The following is a 10891-nucleotide window of genomic DNA, read 5'->3' as shown; positions in this document are numbered from 1 at the left end:
AGGAAATTGAATTTCCCTAACCAGTGGCGATCTGTAGCCTTAAACGCTCGCATATTTTTAGCTGTATCTTCCCAGTATGTGAGGAGGTTCATTTCTCATACATCTTAAATAAACTTTGAAGCAAGGCGCTCAAAGCAGAAGCCATTTCCAGCCTAAAAGAAAAGCCTTTATTTCTGTTTTTTTGTGTTTGTTGCTGCTAAATCCCAGCAGAAATATGCTTTTCATTTTAAATTTATGAAGCTGCAACCTAAGCAGAGCAGTGGAAAAACACTCTGACCTTTTTTGACCTACAATTACACTGAAAAACAAGCTGTTTCTTCAAAACAGTTTTCCCCAAACTGGAGTCTTGTTTCTCAGCGCTGTATTCTGTTGGTATTCTGCAGCTGCAGAAATTGTCAAGAGTATAATTTATTCCTCCTGTTTTCTAAAATATCAATGATTGTGTCATTTCACTGAAGTGCCATTGAAGTAACCAGTACATGTGTCATTAGAACCTGTTTTGTGCACTAAAATAAAATCACTCAGGTAATTAGAAGACCCCCTGTTTTGAATGGTGGAGCTCACACAGTATTCAAAGGTCCAAAGAGGTTTTTATAATTTTTTTATTGACATTACTCATCAAAATATCTTATCCTGATTATCTTTTAATTCCCGATGTAATTAAGTCTAATCAGCAGGTTAGTGTGTATCACTGTTGAACAAGTTTGTTTGTTTGCTGCAGCCTGGTGTGGTGATGGCATACGCATACAGGAAGAAGACATCCCACAGTCCGGTTAAACCCTCAACACACCCTTTGTTCTTCTTATTCCTGTGACATGTTCACGATACAGGTGTAAATAAAGTTGTGGTTAATGTAAGTGATGTACAAAAACTTTAAAACTTTGATCAAAAAATGAGCGAAATTTAACCACAAATTTGACATTATTTCACAATAATGTTATTTGATTGAATAATGTCTATTTAATTCATTTAAACTGTTAAATTCTAGTTTTATGCTGTAAATATTTATCTAAAAGTATATAACCACTACTAATATTACAAACCTTTAAAACCCAGTTGACAGCTTTAGTAGCTGTCATTTTACAGACGGTAAATTTTGTGCATATTTTAAAATTGTTGATCAAAAATGGTAAAATTACATAAAAGTGATCATAAAATTGATATTTTATATGGCTTATTCTTAAGGTTTTCATACATTTAATGCATTTGGACAATAAATATTTGATCCCTGTGAAATTACAAGCTTACATCATTAAAATTACAATCAATATCACTTAACGTCATTTTACGGAAAGAAAATATTAGCTTACAATATAAAAGACCATGAGGTGAGTTGTTGTGTTTAAGCACTGTATACATAAAACTGAGTGGCCAATCCCAGTTTGAACCAGGACAAAGAATGATGGACAGACCTTATAAGGCCAACCAGTATTAATGTTTACTTCCAGATAATCACAGTGGAGGTGGGAAAATTCAGAAAGAACAATACCTCATTTTGAGGAAGAACAGGGACCAATCACAGTCAACATCAGGCACAACAGGGCGCATTGCATTTCCAAGGCAAGTATACAAAACTCAAGTTCAGTAGCATTAGTCTGATAATAAAAGGCATGCTGTTTGTTCTAGCTTGGCACTAAATCTCTGTGATCAGTCACACTGCACAGTGCTTGTTATCTGCAATAAGTTTTAACTATTAAGTTTTTGGACAAGGGTGGCTGTGGCTCAGGTCGTAGAGCAGATCAGCTACTGATCGGAAGGTTGGTGGTTTGATTCCTGCTCCCCCAGTCTGCATGCCAAATATCCTTGGGCAAGATACTTACCCCAAACTGCCCTCCGATGCGTTCATCGGAGTGTGAATGTGTGTGAATGTTTATTAATTGCACTTGAGTTTAGAAGTGCTTGTATGAGTGTGAATGGGTGAATGAGGATGAATGAATAGAGCGCTTTGAGTACTCCACTCCGGGAGAGTAGAAAAGCGCTATATAAGAATCAGTCCATTTACCATTCTCTCATGATGATAACCATCGAGTCAACTGTCTACTTTTGACTACTCTGGATTTTACCTGTGGTTACCCCTCAGCCTCCTAGTAGATGCACCTATGGCATCAGTTTCAAAATTCGACATTGTTCTCATGTTATCGCAAAACGTGACCTTGAGGTCGAGATCACTGAGATTTGAACTCATCCAAGATTTAGTACTTACAGCTGTAGTATCAATGTAAAACTTTGCTTTGTTCTTGTGTCACATTCATAAACGTGGGTGTCCATGTCGCCCACTCAACCAGCTGTACCTCATCCATCTTTTAAGGCTGCGGGTAAAAACAGTTTACCTTTCCTCTGTCACAAAGTGTTGTTTTAATATAAGTCAAACAAATGAAAACAGCCTGTGAAAAATATTCCAAAGAGTTGGAATTATTAAAGAAGGAAGATTTGAGGCCAGATTTACTTATGTCTAATACAAAAACAGTGGATTTGTGACAGAGGCATTTGTCATATGTTGTGACTAAAAGTATTTTTGTAATGTCGCATATGGATTCTTCAGTTTAACTTCCAGGAGAAAAATATTTAAATGAGTCACACATATTACAGTCCATGGAACATAATTTACTGCAAATTCCACAAACTAACATAGAAAAGTGCGTATTGTTTTCAGGAGGTGAAGATGTTTTCAGAACGAGTGTGTAATCAGCACTTTCTGTCGATGTGCAAAGCTGGTATTGCACTTTGGTTATAAAAGTCTTCAATCTGCACTCGTGGTCCTGATTAATACTGTTTTCATGAAACATACAGACGTGAATTGAAATGTGCTTATTTTTCTCACAGCCAGCGATCTCTCTCTGTTGAATCTGGAATTAATGGTGTTACTTTGCATCATTCAGGCATTAATCTAACAATGTACCATTAAAACATAATGTTATAAAGTCCAATGTTATACATTTTCCCCTCACTGCACTGCTACATGTGTCCTTGGGCAAGACACTTCAGCCGTTGCCTACTGGTGGTGGCGCCAGTGTCTGGCAGCCTCGCCGCTGTCAGTGCGCCCCAGGGTGGCTGTGGCTACAATGTAGCTGCCATCACCAGTGTGTGAATGGGTGGATGACTGAATGTGTAAAGAGCTTTGGGGTCCTTAGGGACTAGTAAAGCACTATACAAATACAGGCCATTTACCATATTAAGGATTTCCCTCTTTATGTGTTCCTGTTATGAAGGTAGTCAGATGACACAGAGGTAGTGAGTGAGACTAGAAACAACACGACAGGGGTGCAGTGAAGCTGTGAGGCAGTTAGCTTTCTTGGTGACATGGCCCATTAAAGGAACCTGGTAAAGTAAGTTCATTTAAACTATACTATTATTATTATTATTATTATTATTATTATTATTACAAAGGGCAACAATATGACAGACATTTACATATTATCCTATAAGAATGAAACCAACTCAGGATTAAATGTGTTATTTTTTCAAATGTTATGTTTCCTACCAGAGTAATTAAATTGACTGGATGTGTGGTAACTGCAAAACCCTTTGTCACAAAATTCAGTTTTTTCTTCAGAAAAAAAATATCTTGTTTTTAAGTGTCTTATCACTTTTTTCCCCCTTTATGCATCTTGGCTCACAGACCATCAGGTACAAGAGGTAAATTACTTCTAGCCCCCGGCAGGGTTTTAAGTTACATTTTTATATTAGACTATTTTTCCTGTGACTGTTTATCATTATAAGCATTCGTCTGTATAACAATCTAATTAGCCGGCAGACCAGAATATTTTATCTTTGCTCATTGTTCTGTTGTGTCTGTTTCTGTGCAATAAACACATTCATTTTCTCTGCCAGTTTTTAGACTGTCAGATTTGGATCAATTAATCACAACACAATGATAAGAAAAAGGAATAAATGTAGGCACAAATAATTACAAGATTATCTTTAATGACAGTGCTGTTGGTTTGGTATAAACTATAAGGTAGGTATGTTATATATTCTAATATAGTTGTACATGGGCAGTGGTTTCTTATACATTTATAATATAGTTCCTCTTAGCCTGGAATAATAAGCTTTATCAACAAAAATCAATAATAATTTAATGCACTAAGTTTGTAAGTGTTTTGATGAATAGCCACACCAAAAGCCAAACATTACAGATTAACTGTGTTAAGTGTACTTACAAACTAAATGATTTTAATTTAAGCAGGTGTGTTCATGTGTGAATCTCTGAGAAACTGCCCAAACAACAGCTGATTTAAGAAACACCATGCACAGCCAATTACAATTTCATTCTGTTGCCCTGTTTGTGCAGTCAATCACATTATCTGTGCAGACTCAGAGACAATAAGCTGCTTCACAGCAGTAAAGGCCAGGCCAACTAGCTGGAGATCCAGCTGTGCTACAGTCATTATGAACCGACAATGCTTCAGAGGAGGATTAAACTACTGAGAGGTGAGGCTTACTGGTAGATACGAGGGAATTGAATGTGTCATAAGCTCAATAATGCACTGTTCACTAAATAAGGCTATTGTCTGCTTTAAGTGATTATCTTATAAAATAAATACCAAATTATCTAAGAGGCCAGGGTCAGGCTTGATCTAGAGAGAGGGGTTCTCTCCTGAATCAAATCTGAGAGATTTCCACATTTTAAATGCTCGGGATGGTGAGATTTGAGAAACCTTTTGTCGTGCCAGCAAAGAGGGCAGGACAAAGAAGGCTGACAGTGTCCGTTTATTGACTTATTGGTATCACTGCACCATTGTTCCAATGCCCAAAGCTCTGACTATAATTACAATTTCCATAAGGTTTAATATAAATGAACATGAACTGTCCATTTCTGTTTAACATACTTTTACTCATATTCTGTTACCGGTATTAAATGGTACAACAGCAAGTGAAGACCAAATATAAAATCATAATTCAAACCTAAGTATGTATATCTGCACATTTTCATCTCAACAAGAGATTAATAGTTTTATATAACTCTTATATAAAATATAATTACTTTTTTTAAGAGATTTTGGAAAAAACAATGAAGAGTTCCCTTAAAATCGACATTTCTTATTGATAGTCATGGTAGAAAAACAACAAAACCCTCTTATGTATGCATACTGCAGTCGGAGGAGTCTTTCAGAAGTTCTGACACTATTTCCAGTGAACTGATTGGTTATACATGGTGGCTTTTACCTCTTGTCTCAAACATAGCCTGCTCTGGAGCACGCTATGCATGCAGCTCACAGTAAGTTACTATGGAGATGCAACCCAGTAAGAAGTGAACAAACTTCATACCTTTGAAAACCCAGGGTTACCTTGCTAAGCCTTCTTTGTACAACCGGCCTTTGGATGTTTGCCACAGTCTTTGTTATTGTGGTGGTTTGCTGTTGTAATTCTCAGTTTGGGGTATTGTTGTTCTGCTCCACTGTGTTTTGATTTTCCATGTCTTTCCTCTGGTCTCTGTTGCCTGAGTTTGGTCTCGATCCCCTTTCAGGTTACATCATCTTTTATTTTTAATGTTAATTTCACAGTTTTTTAGATTTCCTGAGTAGTCGGTGTTTGTCCTCTCAGCCTTTGCCCGTCTGTTTTGCTCCCTCTCATTTCAGAATATTTGCTGTTGCGTCTTTCTGCTTTGGAGTTTTGAATACATGGTGGCCATAAATGGACTGGCCATCGAGCATTTGCCCGGTGGGCCAATGGGGATTTTTTGTTTTTATGGGCCGATGATTTTTTTTATTTTTATTTTTTATATTCTCTCTTGTTTTTTCATCGCCCAATTTGCGCCAGAAAGAGGAAACCAGCGGACAAGCAACAGCAGCACGTTTAAGCTTGATCAGCTGTTGTTAGAATTTATTTAATATTACTTTCTAGTATCAGCTGATGTTTGCTGGAGCCACAGCTGTAAAAGCTGCTGGTCATGATGTCGGTTTGGATATCCAGTGAGCAGTGTTTGTCAAGTTACTTGAAAAAAGTAATCAGTAACTAATTACTAATTACTTCCCCTCCAAAAGTAATCCTGTCACCTTACTGATTACTTATTTTCAAAAGTAATTACCTAAATAGGTAATAAAGCGATAGATCTTTCAGCCCAATTCTACTTTTTCTGCATAATCATATAAAATGTAATCAAATGAAAAAGTCTCTTTTTAAAACTTGCTTTATTAGTCTTTTATCTTTTAACTTTATGTATCAAGCAAAAGTTCAATTATATTTAACATTCTCTGACTGGAAGAAATTTGTTTAACATTTAAACCTATTTTCTGCACATTCCAGCACATAAAATAAAATAGTTTTTTGTGTTTACACTCAGTCTTTCAAATAGATGCAAGTAAAACACAGTAGAAAATAAATACACTCAACAAAAATATAAACGCAACACCTTTGTTACTGCTCCCATTCCCCATGGGATGGACGTAGAGACCTAAAATTCATTCCAGATACACAATATAACCATCCCTCCCAAACAGTGGTCACAAATCAGTCCAAATGTGTGGTAGTGGGCACATCTGCTATATTGAAATAATCCATCCCACCTCACAGGTGTGCCACATCAGGATGCTGATCTGACATCATGAGTAGTGCACAGGTGTACCTCAGACTGCCCACAACAAAAGGCCACCCTGGAATGTGCAGTTTTTTGCGCTATTGGGGGTCTGGGGACCCAGAACCGGTCAGTATCTGGTGTGACCACCATTTGCCTCATGCAGTGCAACACATCGTCGCATGAAGTCTATCAGATTGTCAGTTGTGGCCTGTGGAATGTTGGTCCACTCCACTTCAATGGCTGTGCGAGGTTGTTGGATATTCGTGGGAACTGGTACACGCTGTCGTATACGCCGGTCAAGCACATCCCGAACATGCTCAATGGGTGACATGTCCGGTGAGTATGCTGGCCATGCAAGAACTGGGACATTCTCAGCTGCCATCTGCCCTGAACAATGTGAACCATGATTCATCCGTGAAGCGCACACCTCTCCAACGTGCCAGACGCCATCGAATGTGAGCATTTGCCCACACAAGTCTGTTACGGCGACGAGCTGGAGTCAGGTCAAGACCCCGATGAGGACGACGGGCATGCAGTTGAGCGTCCCTGAGACGGTTTCTGACAGTTTGTGTAGAAATTGTTTGGTTGTGCAAACCAATTGTTCCAGCAGCTCTCTGGGTGGCTGGTCTCAGACGATCTTGGAGGTGAACCTGCTGGATGTGGAGGTCCTGGGCTGGTGTGGTTACACGAGGTCTGCGGTTGTGAGGCCGGTTGGATGTGCTGCCATATTCTCTGAAATGCCTGTGGAGACGGCTTATGGTTGAGAAATGAACATTCAATGCACGGGCGACAGATCTGGTTGATATTCCTGCTGTCAGCATGCCAATTGCACGCTCCCTCATTGCTTGTGGCATCTGTGGCATTTTGCTGTGAGACAAAACTGCACATTCCAGGGTGGCCTTTTGTTGTGGGCAGTCTGAGGTACACCTGTGCACTACTCATGATGTCAGATCAGCATCCTGATGTGGCACACCTGTGAGGTGGGATGGATTATTTCAATATAGCAGATGTGCCCACTACCACACATTTGGACTGATTTGTGACCACTGTTTGGGAGGGATGGTTATATTGTGTATCTGGAATGAATTTTAGGTCTCTACGTCCATCCCATGGGGAATGGGAGCAGTAACAAAGGTGTTGCGTTTATATTTTTGTTGAGTGTAAAATCAAAGACTCAGCAGTTCTGTTTAGGGATGGGTACCGGTGTCCGGTGCCATGATGGCACCGGTTCTGACATAAACGGTAGTAACCAGACCGAAAAGCAGCGCACATTTCGGTGCTTTATTTCGGTGCTTTTTTTTCCTGAGCTGTGATACACTTCTAGCCAATCATTTTACGTTTCCGAGGACAGTAGGCGGGTCCAGGTACGTACGTTCTTTTAGAGCAGAGCTACAGATTAAAAATGCCCAAGGCGAAGCGGTCAAAAGTCTGGTTGTACTTCACAGCAAAATATGCAAACTCAGCAGCCTGCAACAAGTGCTTTAAGCTGATACTGTGATACTGTCAAAGGAGGTAACACCTCGAATCCGATGAAACACCTGGCGACGCATAGCGTTTTTTTTAAAAGCCCAGAAATGCGCCGTATGATAGCTTGCTGCGAGACCTCACACCGAGCACATCTACTGTGCGTGGGTTGCCTGTTATCGGACCCAGAGTTAGCAATATCCCCCAAAAACCCCGAAGAGGAGAGTCCTGGCCCCTAGCCCTGCCAGTGTAGCAGAAATGATGAGGATGATGATGGCAGCAGCAGCCGCTCTTCTCTGCGTGAGTAGCTTAATGTTGTTCGTGTGTAATTTACCTTGAGTAGGCTAACCACGTTATTACATTAATGCATGTAAGGTGAACTAGCAAACCTCATCATAGCTACATGCGGCTGTCTTCTTGTTTGATGGCAGATACTCCCTTCACCCTGGCCAAAAAGGCTAAAATGACCAAAGAAAAAGTGGAAAACAGTTAAACATGAGAGGTTTTGGACAAAGTTTGTGTTTTTTCCATTGATTAAGCACTGCTTCCAGCCAAGAGTGATACCATATATGCCCCATAGCTGCAGAAAAGGCTAACATTGTTATCTTTTTACAAAAAACAGCTGAAAATGAGAGGTTTTTGGACCAATTTTGTGTTCTCCATTCTTTAAGCACTGGTTTGAGCACCGTTTGAGCACCGGCACCGTTTCAAAAGTACTGATTTGGCACCGGTATCGGATAAAACCTAAACGATACCCATCCCTAGTCCTGTTGCTCTATTTTCACCTGTATAGCAGGAGTGGGGCAGGTGTGTCGCAGCAGTCAGTGGAAGAATCCGGGAGTTTCTCTGAGTTTCACATTCCAGCGGCAGCGTATTTGGTGCTTGCTCAGAAGTTTAGAGGTTTTTTTGCTGAAAAGAAGTTTCGTTCCCACGTAGTGAGCAGCAGACACTAATGTTTTTGTCACTTTTTACGGAATCAAACTCAAAGTAAGGTCAGTACTTCCACGCTTTAAACGCTGCACGGTCATACTCTCTCCCGTACTCGATATATGATCCATTGTTGATCTGCACACTGTTGCCACGAACGTCACACTCGCTTACGTCACTGTCATGAGACACTCTCGCAAAAAAAAACATGGTTTAGTAACGCAGTAACACCGCGTGCACAGTAATCGAATTACCTTTTTTGCAATAGTAATCCCTTACTTTACTCCTTACTCAAAATTACTCAAAAAATAATCAGATTACGCGTTACTGCCCATCTCTGCTGGTGAGAGGGAAACATGAAGATGAAACCAGGAGATGTCCTTACTGAATCATCAGAGCTGAACAGGTGATGGAGAAACAGGTTTACCTTTTAGGTGACATGAATGAGTTGAAGTTATGAACTGTTTCTGAGAGACAAATAACACCAGGATCCTTTTCAACGCAGCTGACAGCTGGTAACTGTGCAGGGGCGGGTCTAGCAAAGTTTAAATAATTATCTGAATCGTACAACCAAAGTAGTCATGTGATGTCAGATGTATAGAAAATCTATTATTGTACACAGTAAAAAAATTTCAGGGTCCCATTGTAATTTCTTCAGAAGTCAGTATTGTATATGATGCCAGTATTTTCCCACATTTTCTAAATACTGTACCAGTATTCTTCAACAGGTTTGACCAGTCCACAACCCCCCCACCCTCACCCTCACCTTTACTACAGAGCCCTCTCCCTACTCTCCTACCTCCCTCGCTTCGCCCCCTCCCTGACACTATGACATCCCCCCCCTCCTCCTTCTCCAACCCCTCTCTAAACAGCACGACAGCCTCTCTCCCCCCCTTCCAATCATCTCCCAGTGTCACAGTGGATCAGGTCAGGAGACAACTGAGGAAGCTTCGCCCCAGAAAGGCAGCAGGCCCAGACAAGGTGTGTCCGAGGATGCTAAAGGCGTGTGCTGCTGAACTTGGGGAGCTGCTACAACAAGTCTTCAACCTCAGTCTGCGACTGGGGAGAGTGCCCGCCCTATGGAAGACATCCTGCATCGTCCCGGTCCCCAAAAAGAACCGGCCCAATGAGCTGAATGACTTCCGACCGGTGGCACTGACGTCACATCTTATGAAGACTCTAGAGTGGCTCTTCCTAAACCTCCTCCGACCACAGGTACAACATGCTCAGGACCCACTACAGTTCGCATACAAGGCGGGTGTCGGAGTGGAGGATGCCATCCTGTACCTCCTGCATAGAGCCCACTCACACCTGGACAGGGGAAAAGGCACGGTCAGGATCCTGTTTCTTGACTTTTCCAGTGCCTTTAATACCACCCGGCCCTGTCTGCTTCAGGAAAAACTGAACAGGATGGAGGTGGACCCCTGCCTGGTCGCTTGGATCTCTGACTACCTCACTGACAGACCACAGTACGTCAGGCTGAAGGACATCACGTCTGACACTGTGGTCAGCAGCACAGGAGCACCACAGGGAACTGTGCTGTCCCCTCTTCTCTTCACCCTGTACACCTCTGACTTCTGCTACAACTCTGAATTATCCCATATTCAGAAGTTTGCAGACGACACAGCCATCATGGGGTGTATCTGGAATGACCAGGAAGAGGAGTACAGGAGCCTGGTGAGGAACTTTGTCACATGGAGTCACACAAACCACCTGCAACTCAACACTTCAAAGACCAAGGAACTGGTTGTGGATTTCGGGAGGTCCAGCCCAGGTCCACTGCCAGTTCAGATAGAGGGAGAGGAGGTGGAGATGGTCAACACATACAAGTACCTCAGGCTGTGGGTGGACAACAAACTGGACTGGTCATGCAACACGCAGAACCTGTATAAAAAAGGCCAAAGCCGACTGTACTTCCTCAGGAGCCTGAGGTCTTTTAACATCTGCAGGAAGCTCCTGAGGATGTTTTACCAGTCAGTGGTC

This window comes from Simochromis diagramma, unplaced genomic scaffold (assembly GCF_900408965.1).
Source record: "Simochromis diagramma unplaced genomic scaffold, fSimDia1.1 OVJJ01000715.1, whole genome shotgun sequence".
Classification (NCBI taxonomy): Eukaryota; Metazoa; Chordata; class Actinopteri; order Cichliformes; family Cichlidae; genus Simochromis; species Simochromis diagramma.
This window is presented reverse-complemented; position numbering follows the sequence as displayed.